The 12,966-nt window shown below is 52.9% G+C and overlaps 1 protein-coding gene across 1 annotated transcript in view; it reads left to right on the forward strand.

Annotated features, from left to right (window-relative positions):
- The window catches only part of LOC148431498 (uncharacterized), a 56,168-nt gene that overhangs the window by 20,210 nt on the left and 22,992 nt on the right, over nt 1–12,966 (forward strand). The window lies entirely within an intron of this gene.

Raw genomic sequence — 12,966 nt, forward strand, 5'->3', positions numbered from 1 at the left:
TGGGAATGGGACATTATACAGTAACACCAGGGGATGTGTCTGGGTGATGACTGGAGAGGTGACTGCTGGGAATGGGACATTATACAGTAACACCAGTGGATGTGTCTGGGTGATGAGCGGAGAGGTGACTGCTGGGAAGGGACATTATACAGTAACATCGGGGCTGTGTCTGGGTGATGAGCGGAGAGGTGACTGCTTGGAATAGGACATTATACAGTAACACCAGGGATGTGTCTGGGTGATGACTGGAAAGGTGACTGCTGGGAATGGGACATTATACAGTAACACCCGGGGATGTGTCTGGGTGATGACTGCAGAGGTGACTGCTGGGAATGGGACATTATACAGTAACACCAGGGGATGTGTCTGGGTGATGACTGGAGAGGTTACTGCTGGGAATCAGACATTATACAGTAACACCAGGGATGTGTCTGGGTGATGAATGGAGAGGTGACTGCTGGGAATGGGATATTATATATAGTAACACCAGGGGATGTGTCTGGGTGATGACTGGGAGGTGACTGCTGGGAATGGGACATTATACAGTTACACCAGGGGATGTGTCTGGGTGATGACCGGAATGGTGACTGCTGGGAATGGGACATTATACAGTAACACCGGGGGATGTGTCTGGGCGATGACCGGAATGGTGACTGCTGGGAATGGGACATTATACAGTAACACCAGGGGATGTATCTGGGTGATGACTGGAGAGGTGACTGCTGGGAATAGGACATTATACAGTAACACCTGGGATGTGTCTGGGTGATGACTGGAGAGATGATTACTGGGAATTGGACATTATACAGTAACACCGGGGGATGTGTCTGGGTGATGACCGGAGAGGTGACTGCTGGGAATGGGACATTATACAGTAACACCGTGGGATGTGTCTAGGTGATGACCGGAGAGGTGACTGCTGGGAAAGGGACAGTATACAGTAGCAATGGGGGATGTGTCTGACTGATGACCGGAGAGGTGACTGCTGGGAATGGGACATTATACAGTAACACCAGGGGATGTGTCTGGGTGATGACTGGGGAGGAGACTGCTGGGAATGGGACATTGTACAGTAACACCAGGGGATGTGTCTGGGTGATGACTGGAGAGGTGACTGCTGGGAATGGGACATTATACAGTAACACCAGGGGGTGTGTCTGGGTGATGAGCGGAGAGGTGACTGCTGGGAATGGGACATTATACATTAACACCAGGGGATGTGTCTGGGTGATGACTGCTAGGAATGGGACATTATACAGTAACACCAGGGGATGTGTCTGGGTGATGACTGGAGAGGTGACTGCTGGGAATGGGACATTATACAGAAACACCAGGGGATGTGTCTGGGTGATGACTGGAGAGGTGACTGCTGGGAATTGGACATTATACAGTAACTCCAGGGGATGTGTCTGGGTCATGACCGGAGAGGTGACTGCGGGGAATGGGACATTATACAGTAACACCAGGGGATGTGTCTGGGTCATGAACGGAGAGGTGACTGCTTGGAATGGGAGATTATTAAGTAACACTAGGGGATATGTCTGGCTGAGGACTGGAGAGGTGACTGCTGGGAATGGGACATCGTACAGTAACACCAGGGGATGTGTCTGGGTGATGACTGGGTAGGTGCCTGCTGGGAATAGGACATTATACAGTAACACCAGGGGATGTGTCTGGGTGATGACTTGAGAGGTGACTGCTGGGAAGGGACATTATACAGTAACACCAGGAGATGTATCTGGGTGATGACCGGAGAGGTGACTAGGGATGTGTCTGGGTGATGACTGGAGAGGTGACTGCTGGGAATAGGACATTATACAGTAACACCAGGGGATGTGTCTGGGTGATGACTGGAGAGGTGACTGCTTGGAATGGGACATTATACAGTAACACCAGGGGATATGTCTGGGAGAGGACTGGAGAGGTGACAGCTGGGAATGGGACAATATACAGTAACACCAGGGGATGTGTCTGGGTGATGACTGGAGAGGTGACTGCTTGGAATGGGACATTATACAGTAACACCAGGGGATATGTCTGGGTGAGGACTGGAGAGGTGACAGCTGGGAATGGGACAATATACAGTAACACCAGGGAGTGTGTCTGGGTGATGTCCAGAGAGGTGACTGCTGGGAAAGAGACATCATACAGTAACACCAGGGGATGTGTCTGGGTGATGACTGGAGACGTGACTGCTGGGAATAGGACATTATACAGTAACACCAGGGGATGTGTCTGCGTGATGACCGGAGAGGTGACTGCTGGGATTGGGACAATATACAGTAACACCAGGGGATGTGTCTGGGTGATGACCGGAGAGGTGACGAGGGATGTGTCTGGGTGATGACTGGAGACTTGACTGCTGGGAATAGGACATTATACAGTAACACCAGGGGATGTGTCTGCGTGATGACCGGAGAGGTGACTGCTGGGATTGGGACATTATACAGTAACACCAGGGGATGTGTCTGGGTGATGACTGGAGACGTGACTGCTGGGAATAGGACATTATACAGTAACACCAGGGGATGTGTCTGGGTAGGTGACTGCTGGGAATAGTAGTCTACACTCTAGCTCCGGCGGCAGGCAGGTCGCCGGAGCTAGAGAGTGCAACCCTATGGGCGCTGCTTCGGCGCGCCGAAAATGGGGCGTGGTCATGAAAAGGAGGCGTGTTTATAAGACGCGTCCCCTTGTCGTCATACTTGGGGGCGTGCCCGGCGCTTACAGACATGCCGGGCAGCCACCAAGCGCTGCAGAAAGGTAGAATAGATGCTGGGCGCATGCGACCGGCGTCTATTCTCCGGCAGTGACCGGGACACCGTATGTTTCTCCACCCGCGGGACACTGCGTCCCGCGGGTGAGAACGGCACCCGCAGGCTGTGAGGGCAGGGCGCTCTGGGAATGGGACATTATACAGTAACACCAGTGGATGTGTCTGGGTGATGACCGGAGAGGTGACTTCTGGGAAGGGGACATTATACAGTAACACCAGGGGATGTGTCTGGGTGATGACTGGAGAGGTGACTGCTGGGAAAGGGACATCGTACAGTAACACCAGGGGATGTTTCTGGGTGATGACCGGAGAGGTGACTGATGGGAATGGGACATTATAAAGTAACACCAGGGGATGTGTCTGGGTGATGACTGCAGAGGTGACTGCTGGGAATGGGACATTATACAGTAACACCAGGGGATGTGTCTGGGTGATGACTGCAGAGGTGACTGCTGGCAATGGGACATTATACAGTAACACCATGGGATGTGTCTGGGTGATGACTGGAGAGATGACTGCTGGGAATGGGACATTATACTGTAACACCTGGGATGTGTCTGGGTGATGACTGGGGAGGTGACTGCTAGGAATGGGACATTATACAGTAACACCAGGGGATGTGTCTGGGTGATGACTGGAGAGGTGACTGCTGGGAATAGGACATTATACAGTAACACCAGGGGATGTGTCTGGGTGATGACTGGAGAGGTGACGAGGGATGTGTCTGGGTGATGACTGGAGAGGTGACTGCTGGGAATGAGACATTATACAGTAACACCAGGGGATGTGTCTGACTGATGACCGGAGAGGTGACTGCTGGGAATGGGACATTATACAGTAACAGCAGGGGATGTGTCTGAGTGATGACCGGAGAGGTGACGAGGGATGTGTCTGGGTGATGACTGGAGAGGTGACTGCTGGGAATAGGACATTATACAGTAACACCAGGGGATGTGTCTGGGTGATGACTGGAGAGGTGACGAGGGATGTGTCTGGGTGATGACTGGAGAGGTGACTGCTGGGAATGAGACATTATACAGTAACACCAGGGGATGTGTCTGACTGATGACCGGAGAGGTGACTGCTGGGAATGGGACATTATACTGTAACAGCAGGGGATGTGTCTGAGTGATGACCGGAGAGGTGACGAGGGATGTGTCTGGGTGATGACTGGAGAGGTGACTGCTGGGAATAGGACATTATACAGTAACACCAGGGGATGTATCTGGCTGATGACTGCAGAGGTGACTGCTGGGAATGGGACATTATACAGTAACACCAGGGATGTGTCTGGGTGATGACTGGAGAGGTGACTGCTTGGAATGGGACATTATACAGTAACACCAGGGGATATGTCTGGGTGAGGACTGGAGAGGTGACAGCTGGGAATGGGACATCATACAGTAACACCAGGGAGTGTGTCTGGGTGATGTCCAGAGAGGTGACTGCTGGGAAAGAGACATCATACAGTAACACCAGGGGATGTGTCTGGGTGATGACTGGAGACGTGACTGCTGGGAATAGGACATTATACAGTAACACCAGGGGATGTGTCTGCGTGATGACCGGAGAGGTGACTGCTGGGATTGGGACATTATACAGTAACACCAGGGGATGTGTCTGGGTGATGACCGGAGAGGTGACGAGGGATGTGTCTGGGTGATGACTGGAGACTTGACTGCTGGGAATAGGACATTATACAGTAACACCAGGGGATGTGTCTGCGTGATGACCGGAGAGGTGACTGCTGGGATTGGGACATTATACAGTAACACCAGGGGATGTGTCTGGGTGATGACTGGAGACGTGACTGCTGGGAATAGGACATTATACAGTAACACCAGGGGATGTGTCTGGGTAGGTGACTGCTGGGAATAGTAGTCTACACTCTAGCTCCGGCGGCAGGCAGGTCGCCGGAGCTAGAGAGGGCAACCCTATGGGCGCTGCTTCGGCGCGCCGAAAATGGGGCGTGGTCATGAAAAGGAGGCGTGTTTATAAGACGCGTCCCCTTGTCGTCATACTTGGGGGCGTGCCCGGCGCTTACAGACATGCCGGGCAGCCACCAAGCGCTGCAGAAAGGTAGAATAGATGCTGGGCGCATGCGACCGGCGTCTATTCTCCGGCAGTGACCGGGACACCGTATGTTTCTCCACCCGCGGGACACTGCGTCCCGCGGGTGAGAACGGCACCCGCAGGCTGTGAGGGCAGGGCGCTCTGGGAATGGGACATTATACAGTAACACCAGTGGATGTGTCTGGGTGATGACCGGAGAGGTGACTGCTGGGAAAGGGACATCGTACAGTAACACCAGGGGATGTTTCTGGGTGATGGCCGGAGAGGTGACTGCTGGGAATGGGACTTTATACAGTAACACCAGGGGATGTGTCTGGGTGATGACTGCAGAGGGGACTGCTGGCAATGGGACATTATACAGTAACACCAGGGGATGTGTCTGGGTGATGACTGGAGAGATGACTGCTGGGAATGGGACATTATACAGTAACACCAGGGGATGTATCTGGGTGATGACTGGGGAGGTGACTGCTAGGAATGGGACATTATACAGTAACACCAGGGGATCTGTCTGGGTGATGACTGGAGAGGTGACTGCTGGGAATGGGACATTATACAGTAACAGCAGGGGATGTGTCTGAGTGATGACCGGAGAGGTGACGAGGGATGTGTCTGGGTGATGACTGGAGAGGTGACTGCTGGGAATAGGACATTATACAGTAACACCAGGGGATGTGTCTGGGTGATGACTGGAGAGGTGACGAGGGATGTGTCTGGGTGATGACTGGAGAGGTGACTGCTGGGAATGAGACATTATACAGTAACACCAGGGGATGTGTCTGACTGATGACCGGAGAGGTGACTGCTGGGAATGGGACATTATACTGTAACAGCAGGGGATGTGTCTGAGTGATGACCGGAGAGGTGACGAGGGATGTGTCTGGGTGATGACTGGAGAGGTGACTGCTGGGAATAGGACATTATACAGTAACACCAGGGGATGTATCTGGCTGATGACTGCAGAGGTGACTGCTGGGAATGGGACATTATACAGTAACACCAGGGATGTGTCTGGGTGATGACTGGAGAGGTGACTGCTTGGAATGGGACATTATACAGTAACACCAGGGGATATGTCTGGGTGAGGACTGGAGAGGTGACAGCTGGGAATGGGACATCATACAGTAACACCAGGGAGTGTGTCTGGGTGATGTCCAGAGAGGTGACTGCTGGGAAAGAGACATCATACAGTAACACCAGGGGATGTGTCTGGGTGATGACTGGAGACGTGACTGCTGGGAATAGGACATTATACAGTAACACCAGGGGATGTGTCTGCGTGATGACCGGAGAGGTGACTGCTGGGATTGGGACATTATACAGTAACACCAGGGGATGTGTCTGGGTGATGACCGGAGAGGTGACGAGGGATGTGTCTGGGTGATGACTGGAGACTTGACTGCTGGGAATAGGACATTATACAGTAACACCAGGGGATGTGTCTGCGTGATGACCGGAGAGGTGACTGCTGGGATTGGGACATTATACAGTAACACCAGGGGATGTGTCTGGGTGATGACTGGAGACGTGACTGCTGGGAATAGGACATTATACAGTAACACCAGGGGATGTGTCTGGGTAGGTGACTGCTGGGAATAGTAGTCTACACTCTAGCTCCGGCGGCAGGCAGGTCGCCGGAGCTAGAGAGGGCAACCCTATGGGCGCTGCTTCGGCGCGCCGAAAATGGGGCGTGGTCATGAAAAGGAGGCGTGTTTATAAGACGCGTCCCCTTGTCGTCATACTTGGGGGCGTGCCCGGCGCTTACAGACATGCCGGGCAGCCACCAAGCGCTGCAGAAAGGTAGAATAGATGCTGGGCGCATGCGACCGGCGTCTATTCTCCGGCAGTGACCGGGACACCGTATGTTTCTCCACCCGCGGGACACTGCGTCCCGCGGGTGAGAACGGCACCCGCAGGCTGTGAGGGCAGGGCGCTCTGGGAATGGGACATTATACAGTAACACCAGTGGATGTGTCTGGGTGATGACCGGAGAGGTGACTGCTGGGAAAGGGACATCGTACAGTAACACCAGGGGATGTTTCTGGGTGATGGCCGGAGAGGTGACTGCTGGGAATGGGACTTTATACAGTAACACCAGGGGATGTGTCTGGGTGATGACTGCAGAGGGGACTGCTGGCAATGGGACATTATACAGTAACACCAGGGGATGTGTCTGGGTGATGACTGGAGAGATGACTGCTGGGAATGGGACATTATACAGTAACACCAGGGGATGTATCTGGGTGATGACTGGAGAGGTGACTGCTGGGAATGGGACATTATACTGTAACACCAGGGGATGTGTCTGGGTGATGACTGGAGAGGTGACTGCTAGGAATGGGACATTATACAGTAACACCAGGGGATGTGTCTGGGTGATGACCGGAGAGGTGACTAGGGATGTGTCTGGGTGATGACTGGAGTGGTGACTGCTGGGAATAGGACATTATACAGTAACACCAGGGGATGTGTCTGGGTGATGACCGGAGAGGTGACTGCTGGGATTGGGACATTATACATTAACACCAGGGGATGTGTCTGGGTGATGACTGGAGAGGTGACTGCTAGGAATGGGACATTTTACAGTATCACCAGGGGTTATGTCTGGGTGATGACCAGAGAGGTGACTGCTGGGAATTTGACATCATACAGTAACACCAGGGGATGTGTCTGGGTGATGACCGGAGAGGTGACTGCTGGGAATAGGACATTATACAGTAACACCAGGGGATGTGTCTGGGTGATGACTGGAGACGTGACTGCTGGGAATAGGACATTATACAGTAACACCAGGGGATGTGTCTGCGTGATGACCAGAGAGGTGTCTGCTGGGATTGGGACATTATACAGTAACACCAGGGGATGTGTCTGGGTGATGACCGGAGAGGTGACTAGGGATGTGTCTGGGTGATGACTGGAGAGGTGACTGCTAGGAATGGGACATTATACAGTAACACCAGGGGATGTGTCTGGGTGATGACTGGAGAGGTGACTGCTGGGAACGGGACATTATACAGTAACACCAGGGGATGTGTCTGGGTGATGACTGCAGAGGTGACTGCTGGGAATGGGACATCATACAGTAACACCAGGGAGTGTGTCTGGGTGATGTCCAGAGAGGTGACTGCTGGGAAAGAGACGACATACAGTAACACCAGGGGATGTGTCTGGGTGATGACTGGAGACGTGACTGCTGGGAATAGGACATTATACAGTAACACCAGGGGATGTGTCTGCGTGATGACCGGAGAGGTGACTGCTGGGATTGGGACATTATACAGTAACACCAGGGGATGTGTCTGGGTGATGACTGGAGACTTGACTGCTGGGAATAGGACATTATACAGTAACACCAGGGGATGTGTCTGCGTGATGACCGGAGAGGTGACTGCTGGGATTGGGACATTATACAGTAACACCAGGGGATGTGTCTGGGTGATGACTGGAGACGTGACTGCTGGGAATAGGACATTATACAGTAACACCAGGGGATGTGTCTGGGTAGGTGACTGCTGGGAATAGTAGTCTACACTCTAGCTCCGGCGGCAGGCAGGTCGCCGGAGCTAGAGAGGGCAACCCTATGGGCGCTGCTTCGGCGCGCCGAAAATGGGGCGTGGTCATGAAAAGGAGGCGTGTTTATAAGACGCGTCCCCTTGTCGTCATACTTGGGGGCGTGCCCGGCGCTTACAGACATGCCGGGCAGCCACCAAGCGCTGCAGAAAGGTAGAATAGATGCTGGGCGCATGCGACCGGCGTCTATTCTCCGGCAGTGACCGGGACACCGTATGTTTCTCCACCCGCGGGACACTGCGTCCCGCGGGTGAGAACGGCACCCGCAGGCTGTGAGGGCAGGGCGCTCTGGGAATGGGACATTATACAGTAACACCAGTGGATGTGTCTGGGTGATGACCGGAGAGGTGACTGCTGGGAAAGGGACATCGTACAGTAACACCAGGGGATGTTTCTGGGTGATGACCGGAGAGGTGACTGATGGGAATGGGACATTATAAAGTAACACCAGGGGATGTGTCTGGGTGATGACTGCAGAGGTGACTGCTGGGAATGGGACATTATACAGTAACACCAGGGGATGTGTCTGGGTGATGACTGGGGAGGTGACTGCTAGGAATGGGACATTATACAGTAACACCAGGGGATGTTTCTGGGTGATGGCCGGAGAGGTGACTGCTGGGAATGGGACTTTATACAGTAACACCAGGGGATGTGTCTGGGTGATGACTGGAGAGATGACTGCTGGGAATGGGACATTATACTGTAACACCTGGGATGTGTCTGGGTGGTGACTGGTGGGAATGGGACATTATACAGTAACAGCAGGGGATGTGTCTGAGTGATGACCGGAGAGGTGACGAGGGATGTGTCTGGGTGATGACTGGAGAGGTGACTGCTAGGAATGGGACATTATACAGTAACACCAGGGGATGTGTCTGGGTGATGACTGGAGTGGTGACTGCTGGGAATAGGACATTATACAGTAACACCAGGGGATGTGTCTGGGTGATGACCGGAGAGGTGACTGCTGGGATTGGGACATTATACATTAACACCAGGGGATGTGTCTGGGTGATGACTGGAGAGGTGACTGCTAGGAATGGGACATTTTACAGTATCACCAGGGGTTATGTCTGGGTGATGACCAGAGAGGTGACTGCTGGGAATTTGACATCATACAGTAACACCAGGGGATGTGTCTGGGTGATGACCGGAGAGGTGACTGCTGGGAATAGGACATTATACAGTACCACCAGGGGATGTGTCTGGGTGATGACTGGAGACGTGACTGCTGGGAATAGGACATTATACAGTAACACCAGGGGATGTGTCTGCGTGATGACCAGAGAGGTGTCTGCTGGGATTGGGACATTATACAGTAACACCAGGGGATGTGTCTGGGTGATGACCGGAGAGGTGACTAGGGATGTGTCTGGGTGATGACTGGAGAGGTGACTGCTAGGAATGGGACATTATACAGTAACACCAGGGGATGTGTCTGGGTGATGACTGGAGAGGTGACTGCTGGGAACGGGACATTATACAGTAACACCAGGGGATGTATCTGGGTGATGACTGGAGAGGTGACTGCTGGGAATGGGACATTATACAGTAACACCAGGGGATGTGTCTGGGTGATGACTGCAGAGGTGACTGCTGGGAATGGGACATTATACAGTAACACCAGGGGATATGTCTGTGTGATGACTGGAGAGGTGACTGCTAGGAATGGGACATTATACAGTAACACCAGGGGATATGTCTGTGTGATGACTGGAGAGGTGACTGCTAGGAATAGGACATTATACAGTAACACCAGGGGATGTGTCTGGGTGATGACCGGAGAGGTGACTGCTGGGAATGGGACATTATACAGTAACACCAGGGGATGTGTCTGGGTGATGACTGGAGAGTTGACTGCTGGGAATGGGAAATTATACAGTAACACCTGGGATGTGTCTGGGTGATGAGCGGAGAGGTGACTGCTGGGAATGGGACATTATACAGTAACACCAGGGGATGTATCTGGGTGATGACTGCAGAGGTGACTGCTAGGAATGGGACATTATACAGTAACACCAGGGGATGTGTCTGGGTGATGACTTGAGAGGTGACTGCTGGGAATGAGACATTATACAGTAACACCAGGGGATGTGTCTGACTGATGACCGGAGAGGTGACTGCTGGGAATAGGACATTATACAGTAACACCAGGGGATGTGTCTGGCTGATGACTGCAGAGGTGACTGCTGGGAATGGGACATTATACAGTAACACCAGGGATGTGTCTGGGTGATGACTGCTGGGAATGGGACATTATACAGTAACACCAGGGGATGTGTCTGGGTGATGACTGCTAGGAATGGGACATTATACAGTAACACCAGGGGATATGTCTGGGTGATGACTGGAGAGGTGACTGCTGGGAATGGGACATCATACTGTAACACCAGGGGATGTGTCTGGGTGATGACTGGAGAGGTGACTGCTGGGAATGGGACATTATACAGTAACTCCGGGGAATGTGTCTGGGTGATGACCGATGAGGTGACTGCTGGGAATGGGACATTATACAGGAACTCCGGGGGATGTGTCTAGGTGATGACCGGAGAGGTGACTGCTGGGAATAGGACATTATACAGTAACACCAGGGAATATGTCTGGGTGAGGACTGGAGAGGTGACAGCTGGGAATGGGACATCATACAGTAACACCAGGTGATGTGTCTGGGTGATGACCGGAGAGGTGACTAGGCATGTGTCTGGGTGATGACTGGAGACGTGACTGCTGGGAATAGGACATTATACAGTAACACCAGGGGATGTGTCTGCGTGATGACCGGAGAGGTGACTGCTGGGATTGGGACATTATACAGTAACACCAGGGGATGTGTCTGTGTGATGACCGGAGAGGTGATTGCTGGGAATTGGACATTATACAGTAACACCAGGGGATGTGTCTGCGTGATGACCGGAGAGGTGACTGCTGGGAATTGGACATTATACAGTAACACCGGTAGATGTGTCTGGGTGATGACCGATGAGGTGACTGCTGGGAATGGGACATTATACAGTAACACCAGGGGATGTGTCTCGGTGATGACTGGAGAGGTGACTGCTGGGAATGGGACATTATACAGTAACACCAGGGGATGTGTCTGGGTGATGACTGCTTGGAATGGGACATTATACAGTAACATCAGGGGATGTGTCTGGGTAGGTGACTGCTGGGAATAGTAGTCTACACTCTAGCTCCGGCGGCAGGCAGGTGGTTGCCGGAGCTAGAGAGGGCAACCCTATGGGCGCTGCTTCGGCGCGCCCGAAAAGGGGGCGTGGTCATGAAAAGGAGGCGTGTTTATAAGACGCGTCCCCTTGTCGTCATACTTGGGGGCGTGCCCGGCGCTTACAGACATGCCGGGCAGCCCCCAAGCGCTGCAGAAAGGGAGAATAGATGCTGGGCGCATGCGACCGGCGTCTATTCTCCGGCGGTGACCGGGACACCGTATGTTTCTCCACCCGCGGGACACTGCGTCCCGCGGGTGAGAACGGCACCCGCAGGCTGTGAGGGCAGGGCGCTCTGGGAATGGGACATTATACAGTAACACCAGTGGATGTGTCTGGGTGATGACCGGAGAGGTGACTGCTGGGAAAGGGACATCGTACAGTAACACCAGGGGAAGTTTCTGGGTGATGACCGGAATGGGACATTATACAGTAATACCAGGGTTTGTGTCTGTGTGATGACTGCAGAGGTGACTGCTGGGAAAGGGACATTATACAGTAACACCTGGAGATGTGTCTGGGTGATGACTGGAGAGATGACTGCTGGGAATGGGACATTATACAGTAACACCTGGGATGTGTCTGGGTGATGACTGGGGAGGTGACTGCTAGGAATGGGACATTATACAGTAACACCAGGGGATCTGTCTGGGTGATGACTGGAGAGGTGACTGGTGGGAATGGGACATTATACAGTAACACCAGGGGATGTGTCTGAGTGATGACCGGAGAGGTGACGAGGGATGTGTCTGGGTGATGACTGGAGAGGTGACTGCTAGGAATGGGACATTATACAGTAACACCAGGGGATGTGTCTGGGTGATGACCGGAGAGGTGACTAGGGATGTGTCTGGGTGATGACTGGAGTGGTGACTGCTGGGAATAGGACATTATACAGTAACACCAGGGGATGTGTCTGGGTGATGACCGGAGAGGTGACTGCTGGGATTGGGACATTATACAGTAACACCAGGGGATGTGTCTGGGTGATGACTGGAGAGGTGACTGCTGGGAAAGGGACAGTATACAGTAGCAACGGGGGATGTGTCTGGGTGATGACCGGAGTGGTGACTGCTGGGAATGGGACATTTTACAGTATCACCAGGGGTTATGTCTGGGTGAGGACTGGAGAGGTGACAGCTGGGAATAGGACATTATACAGTAACACCAGGGGATGTGTCTGGGTGATGACTGAGAGGTGACTGCTGGGAAGGGGACATTATACAGTTATATCAGGGGAGTTGTCTCGGTGATGACTGGAGAGGTGACTGCTGGGAATGGGACATTATACAGTAACACCAGGGGATGTGTCTGGGTGATGACTGG

This window comes from Taudactylus pleione, unplaced genomic scaffold, assembly GCF_031769625.1.
Source record: "Taudactylus pleione unplaced genomic scaffold, aTauple2 ptg002219l, whole genome shotgun sequence".
Taxonomy (NCBI): Eukaryota; Metazoa; Chordata; class Amphibia; order Anura; family Myobatrachidae; genus Taudactylus; species Taudactylus pleione.